Source organism: Zophobas morio, unplaced genomic scaffold (genome assembly GCF_036711695.1).
Source record: "Zophobas morio isolate AGI-343-1 ecotype UQ-CSIRO unplaced genomic scaffold, CSIRO_AGI_Zmor_V1 ptg000008l, whole genome shotgun sequence".
Taxonomy (NCBI): Eukaryota; Metazoa; Arthropoda; class Insecta; order Coleoptera; family Tenebrionidae; genus Zophobas; species Zophobas morio.
The window spans coordinates 12,046,846-12,054,565 of record NW_026972113.1 but is presented as its reverse complement, the minus strand read 5'-3'; positions in this window follow the sequence as shown (position 1 = coordinate 12,054,565).

Here is a 7,720-nt window from a genome sequence, read left to right as displayed (position 1 = left end):
CGGGACGCTCGAGAGACTGACCGGAGCGTCGCGACGCCGCCGGAGGGTTATACTTAGCATTGGCACACGGTACTAATGGGCGGCGGCGGGAGGGGGGCCGACAAAATATTAACGAGGGATAGGTAATATTCTCACCTTTAGTTTTTCTTATTTTTCATTTTTAACCTGTGTAAAACGGGTTTTCTCTGGTGATTTTTGATTTACCAAAATTCAAACTTGCCGCCTTAGTCGGGGCCATCTTGTCACGTGCCAACCACGTCACGTGTTGCTTTAAACCCCTGTTTTAAATGTAATTAATTAATAATTCTGTCTGAGTCAATTTTATCTGAAAATAATAAATCATTATTTAAAATTGCCGCCATCCATGCCATCTTGCCACGTAACGTAGTACACACTTTCAGTTGGCAGCCCTGCGCGATCCGCGAAAAGCGAAAATGTCAACGAATCCGCGAACTTTTCCAATTTTCAGAAAATTCTGCCGGAAAACGCGTCGTGAGTGCGTGAAAATGAAAACTGGTGCTCCCTTTTCTTTCTGCGTGCATAAGTTTCAGTTTAGTTTACGTTCCGGGACTTAGGTGACCAGTTTTCGGTATGACGTCATCATGGGTATCCGCGAGCTGGAAGGTCGTTCAAGGAAGTCCAGAATTTTTTAATGTTGAATGCTTAATTTGGGTATGTGATCCGAGATGTTTCTTTGTTGTTTGCATATACACGGTGTCCTAGAAATGGTTGCTATGGTTACCGTGACGTAGTGCAAAATTTCGTTCACTAACTATCTTCAGCATTGTTGTAGTATTTTTTAAATATACAGTGGGATTCATAAATATAAAACGCTTAGGATGAAAGCCTGCGATTTTGCATGAAAATGTAAAAAATGTGGAGGTTGTGATCTATATCTACAGGGTGGTCCATATGTAGATTACAGTTTTTTGTCACAATAAAAAATACTTCTGTTTTTGGATGTAAAAATCAATTTACCAGTCGTCGGTTTTTCAAGCTGAAAAAATTATAATTGCGCTATTTATATAATATACAGTGTGATTCAACTATATAGGCTGATTCGATTTGTTCGTTTTTATTTTCATACAACTCGAAATGTTTTTATTCCAGTTTGAAGAAAAAACTTTAGTTTTAGAAAAAAAAAATGTAAAAAAATGAGGCGATTGATCTATGTCTACAGGGTGATCTATTTATAGACATCTTTCTAAAAAACTATTTTTTCGTTTTTTAAAATGGAGGCCTGTATTGATTTAGCTTTACGAAAATTTTACAATAGTTGGGCATACTATCACAACTTATACAGGGTGTTCGTATTTCTATGTTTGCAGATGGTCTGAGTGTAGAATATATGACTATTTTCGTTTTCAAGTAAGAAAAATATGAAAAACTGAGCATTATTATTATATGAGATAAGCTATTTATACAGAGTGATCCATTTACAAATCGTCAGTTTTTCTGCTTTAAAAGAAAATTTACGGTTTATATATACAGGGCGATTCGGTTTATTCGTTTTTATCTTCGTACAAATCAAAATGTTCTTACTCCAGTTTGAAGGGTGAAGATCTGTCGTTTTACACCAAATTGTAAAAAACTGTGGAGGTTATGATCTATGTCTACAGGGTGATCTATTTATAGACCCCAGTTTTCTCTTACTAAATGACTATTTTTGCGTTTTTAAAAATCTGTATTGATTTGGCTTTACGAAAATCTACAAGGGTTGGGTAAACTATCGCCACTTATACCGGGTGTTCATATTTCTATGTGTACAGGTGATCTCAGTGTAGAATATATAACAATATTTTTGTTTTGGAAGTCTGTGTGGTTTTAGATTTAAAAGAGCATGAAAAACTGAGAAGTTTTATAATGTGCGCTATTTATACAGGGTGATCCATTTACAAATCGTCAGTTTTTCAACCTGAAAAATTTAATATGGAGCTATTTTCAAAATTGAAGTCTGTTATTTTTCAAAAATGTATGTAACTTTACGGTTTATATATACAGGGTGATCCAATTATACAGGCTGATTCGGTTTGTCTTTTATCTTCATGCAGATCAAAGTGTTCTTATTACAGTTTGAAGGATGAAAATCTGCAGTTTTACAAAAAAAAAAAAATGGAAAAAATGTGGAGGTCGATATATATTTATAGGGTGATTTGTTTATAGGTGACAGTTTTCTGTTACGTTTTTAAACATGGAAGTCTGCATTGATTGAGCTTTACGGAAAATCTACAATAGTTACTACAGCCACTTATACAGGGTGTACATATTTTTGTGTATACAGGATGATCTGAGTCTAGAATATATGATTATATTTTCGTTTTCAAGGTGAGAGTCTGTGATTGCTTTAGCTTTACAAAAATATAAATAACTGGGTATATCATATATATCATATACTTATACAGGATGTTTATCCCCATTTTCCACAAAACATTATGCTCAAAACCCTGACTCGTTTCGACTTCAAAAAAATATAAAAACTGAGTAGTATTATAAGATAAGCTATTTATACAGAGTGATCCATTTATAAATCGTCAGTTTTTCGAGTTAAAAAAGTTATAGCCACACCATTTTTAAAATGGAAGTGCGTTATTTTTGAAAATTTTAGCAATTTTACGAACTATATATACAGAGTGATCCAGTTGTACAGGATTTTTCAGTTTTTTCGTTTTTATCTTCATACATTCGATTTTTCGATCTTCAAATTTTACAAAGCAGTTCTACGATTTTCAAATTTTTCAGTTTTTCGATTTTTGAACTTTTGAATGTTTCAGTTTTGGATTTTCAGTTTTCGATTTTTCAAATTCTTCCTATTAAATTTTTCGCTTTTTCAATTTTTCAGGTTCACGATTTTGAGCTTTTCGATTTTTTGGTTTTCTTCATTTTAAAACTTGAATTTTTCAATTTCGCATTTTTAGTTTTACAAATTTACAATTTTTCGATCTTCAAATTTTACAAAGCAGTTGTACGATTTTCAAATTTTTCAGTTTTTCGATTTTTGAACTTTTGAATGTTTCAGTTTTGGATTTTCAATTTCGATTTTTCAGATTCTATTTAATTTTTCGATTTTTCAATTTTTCAGTTTCACGATTTTGAGCTTTTCGGTTTCTGGTTTTCTTCATTTTAAAACTTGAATTTTTCAATTTCCCATTTTTAGTTTTACAAATTACAATTTTTCCATTTTTAGATCTTCAAATTTTACAAAGCAGTTGTACGATCTTCAAATTTTTCAGTTTTTCGATTTTTGAACTTTTGAATTTTTCAGTTTTGGATTTTCAGTTATCGATTTTTCAGATTCTTCTTCTTTAGTTTTTCGATTTTTCAATTTTTCAGTTTCACGATTTTGAGTTTTTCGATTTTTTGGTGTTCTTCATTTTAAAACTTGAATTTTTCAATTTCGCATTTTTAGTTTTACAAATTTACAATTTTTCGATTTTTCGATCTTCAAATTTTACAAAGCAGTTGTACGATTTTCAAATTTTTCAGTTTTTCGATTTTTGAACTTTTGAATGTTTCAGTTTTGGATTTTCAATTTTCGATTTTTCAAATTCTTCCTATTAAATTTTTCGCTTTTTCAATTTTTCAGGTTCACGATTTTGAGTTTTTCGATTTTTTGGTTTTCTTCATTTTAAAACTTGAATTTTTCAATTTCGCATTTTTAGTTTTACAAATTTACAATTTTTCGATCTTCAAATTTTACAAAGCAGTTGTATGATTTTCAAATTTTTCAGTTATTCGATTTTTGAACTTTCGAATTTTTCAGTTTTGGATTTTCAATTTCGATTTTTCAGATTCTTCTCATTTAATTTTTCGATTTTTCAATTTTTCAGTTTCACGATTTTGAGCTTTTCGGTTTCTGGTTTTCTTCATTTTAAAACTTGAATTTTTCAATTTCCCATTTTTAGTTTTACAAATTACAATTTTTCGATCTTCAAATTTTACAAAGTAGTTCTACGATTTTCAAATTTTTCAGTTTTTCGATTTTTGAACTTTTGAATTTTTCAGTTTTGGATTTTCAATTTTAGATTTTTCAGATTCTTCTTCTTTAGTTTTTCGATTTTTCAATTTTTCAGTTTCACGACTTTGAGCTTTTCAATTTTTTGGTTTACTTCATTTTAAAACCTGAATTTTTTAATTTCGCATTTTTAGTTTTACAAATTTACAATTTTTCGATTTTTCGATCTTCAAATTTTACAAAGTAGTTCTACGATTTTCAAATTTTTCAGTTTTTCGATTTTTGAACTTTTGAATTTTTCAGTTTTGGATTTTCAATTTTAGATTTTTCAGATTCTTCTCATTTAATTTTTCGATTTTTCAATTTTTCAGTTTCACGATTTTGAGCTTTTCGATTTTTTGGTTTACTTCATTTTAAAATTTCAATTTTTCAATTTCGCATTTTTAGGTTTACAAATTTACAATTTTTCGATTTTTCGATCTTCAAATTTTACGATTTCAGTTCTACGATTTCAAAAATTTTTCAGTTTTTCGATTTTTGAACTCTTGAATTTTTCAGTTTTGGATTTTCAATTTTCGATTTTTCATATTCTTATTTAATTTTTCGATTTTTCAATTTTTCAGTTTCACGATTTTGAGTTTTTCGCTTTTTTGGTTTTCTTCATTTTAAAACTTGAATTTTTCAATTTCCCATTTTTAGTTTTACAAATTACAATTTTTCCATTTTTAGATCTTCAAATTTTACAAAGCAGTTCTACGATTTTCAAATTTTTCAGTTTTTCGATTTTTGAACTTTTGAATTTTTCAGTTTTGGATTTTCAGTTATCGATTTTTCAGATTCTTCTTTAGTTTTTCGATTTTTCAATTTTTCAGTTTCACGATTTTGAGTTTTTCGATTTTTTGGTTTTCTTCATTTTAAAACTTGAATTTTTCAATTTCGCATTTTTAGTTTTACAAATTTACAATTTTTCGATTTTTCGATCTTCAAATTTTACAAAGCAGTTGTACGATTTTCAAATTTTTCAGTTATTCGATTTTTGAACTTGTGAATTTTTCAGTTTTGGATTTTCAATTTAGATTTTTCAGATTTTTCTCATTTAATTTTTCGATTTTTCAATTTTTCAGTTTCACGATTTTGAGCTTTTCGATTTTTTGGTTTACTTCATTTTAAAATTTCAATTTTTCAATTTCGCATTTTTAGGTTTACAAATTTACAATTTTTCGATTTTTCGATCTTCAAATTTTACGATTTCAGTTCTACGATTTCAAAAATTTTTGGTTTATCGATTTTTAAACTTTCAAATTTTTCAATTTTTTGAATTTTCACATTATCCATTTTTATCTTTCACTTAACTTGAATTTCCCATTTTTAGTTTCACAATTTTATAACTTTTTGAGTGTTAAACTTAACATTTTTCAGTTTTTCGACTTTGAGAAACTTCTGAATTTTTAAATTTTTTCATTTTTTAAAATGTTATAATTTTTTTTCGATAGTTTATTTTATTTATACAGAGTGATCCATTTACAAATCGTCAGTTTTTCGAGTTAAAAAAGTTGTAGTCATACCATTTTTAAAATGGAAGTGCGTTATTTTTGAAAATTTTAGCAATTTTACGAACTATATATACAGAGTGATCCAGTTGTACAGGATTTTTCAGTTTTTTCGTTTTTATCTTCATACATTCGATTTTCCGATCTTCAAATTTTACAAAGCAGTTCTACGATTTTCAAATTTTTCAGTTTTTCGATTTTTGAACTTTTGAATGTTTCAGTTTTGGATTTTCAATTTTCGATTTTTCAAATTCTTCCTATTAAATTTTTCGCTTTTTCAATTTTTCAGTTTCACGATTTTGAGTTTTTCGATTTTTTGGTTTTCTTCATTTTAAAACTTGAATTTTTCAATTTCGCATTTTTAGTTTTACAAATTTACAATTTTTCGATTTTTCGATTTTCAAATTTTACAAAGCAGTTGTACGATTTTCAAATTTTTCAGTTTTTCGATTTTTGAACTTTTGAATTTTTCAGTTTTGGATTTTCAATTTTCGATTTTTCATATTCTTATTTAATTTTTCGATTTTTCAATTTTTCAGTTTCACGATTTTGAGTTTTTCGTTTTTTTGGTTTTCTTCATTTTAAAACTTGAATTTTTCAATTTCCCATTTTTAGTTTTACAAATTACAATTTTTCCATTTTTAGATCTTCAAATTTTACAAAGCAGTTCTACGATTTTCAAATTTTTCAGTTATTCGATTTTTGAACTTGTGAATTTTTCAGTTTTGGATTTTCAATTTTAGATTTTTCAGAGTCTTCTTATTTCATTTTTCGATTTTTCAATTTTTCAGTTTCACGACTTTGAGCTTTTCGATTTTTTGGTTTACTTCATTTTAAAACCTGCATTTTTTAATTTCGCATTTTTAGTTTTACAAATTTACGATTTTTCGATTTTTCGATCTTCAAATTTTACAAAGCAGTTCTACGATTTTCAAATTTTTCAGTTTTTCGATTTTTGAACTTTTGAATTTTTCAGTTTTGGATTTTCAGTTATCGATTTTTCAGATTCTTCTTTAGTTTTTCGAGTTTTCAATTTTTCAGTTTCACGATTTTGAGTTTTTCGATTTTTTGGTTTTCTTCATTTTAAAACTTGAATTTTTCAATTTCGCATTTTTAGTTTTACAAATTTACGATTTTTCGATTTTTCGATCTTCAAATTTTACAAAGCAGTTGTACGATTTTCAAATTTTTCAGTTATTCGATTTTTGAACTTTTGAATTTTTCAGTTTTGGATTTTCAATTTTCGATTTTTCATATTCTTATTTAATTTTTCGATTTTTCAATTTTTCAGTTTCACGATTTTGAGTTTTTCGCTTTTTTGGTTTTCTTCATTTTAAAACTTGAATTTTTCAATTTCCCATTTTTAGTTTTACAAATTACAATTTTTCCATTTTTAGATCTTCAAATTTTACAAAGCAGTTCTACGATTTTCAAATTTTTCAGTTATTCGATTTTTGAACTTGTGAATTTTTCAGTTTTGGATTTTCAATTTAGATTTTTCAGATTTTTCTCATTTAATTTTTCGATTTTTCAATTTTTCAGTTTCACGATTTTGAGCTTTTCGATTTTTTGGTTTACTTCATTTTAAAATTTCAATTTTTCAATTTCCCATTTTTAGGTTTACAAATTTACAATTTTTCGATTTTTCGATCTTCAAATTTTACGATTTCAGTTCTACGATTTCAAAAATTTTTGGTTTATCGATTTTTAAACTTTCAAATTTTTCAATTTTTTGAATTTTCACATTATCCATTTTTATCTTTCACTTAACTTGAATTTCCCATTTTTAGTTTCACAATTTTATAACTTTTTGAGTGTTAAACTTAACATTTTTCAGTTTTTCGACTTTGAGAAACTTCTGAATTTTTAAATTTTTTCATTTTTTAAAATGTTATAATTTTTTTTCGATAGTTTATTTTATTTATACAGAGTGATCCATTTACAAATCGTCAGTTTTTCGAGTTAAAAAAGTTGTAGTCATACCATTTTTAAAATGGAAGTGCGTTATTTTTGAAAATTTTAGCAATTTTACGAACTATATATACAGAGTGATCCAGTTGTACAGGATTTTTCAGTTTTTTCGTTTTTATCTTCATACATTCGATTTTCCGATCTTCAAATTTTACAAAGCAGTTCTACGATTTTCAAATTTTTCAGTTTTTCGATTTTTGAACTTTTGAATGTTTCAGTTTTGGATTTTCAATTTTCGATTTTTCAA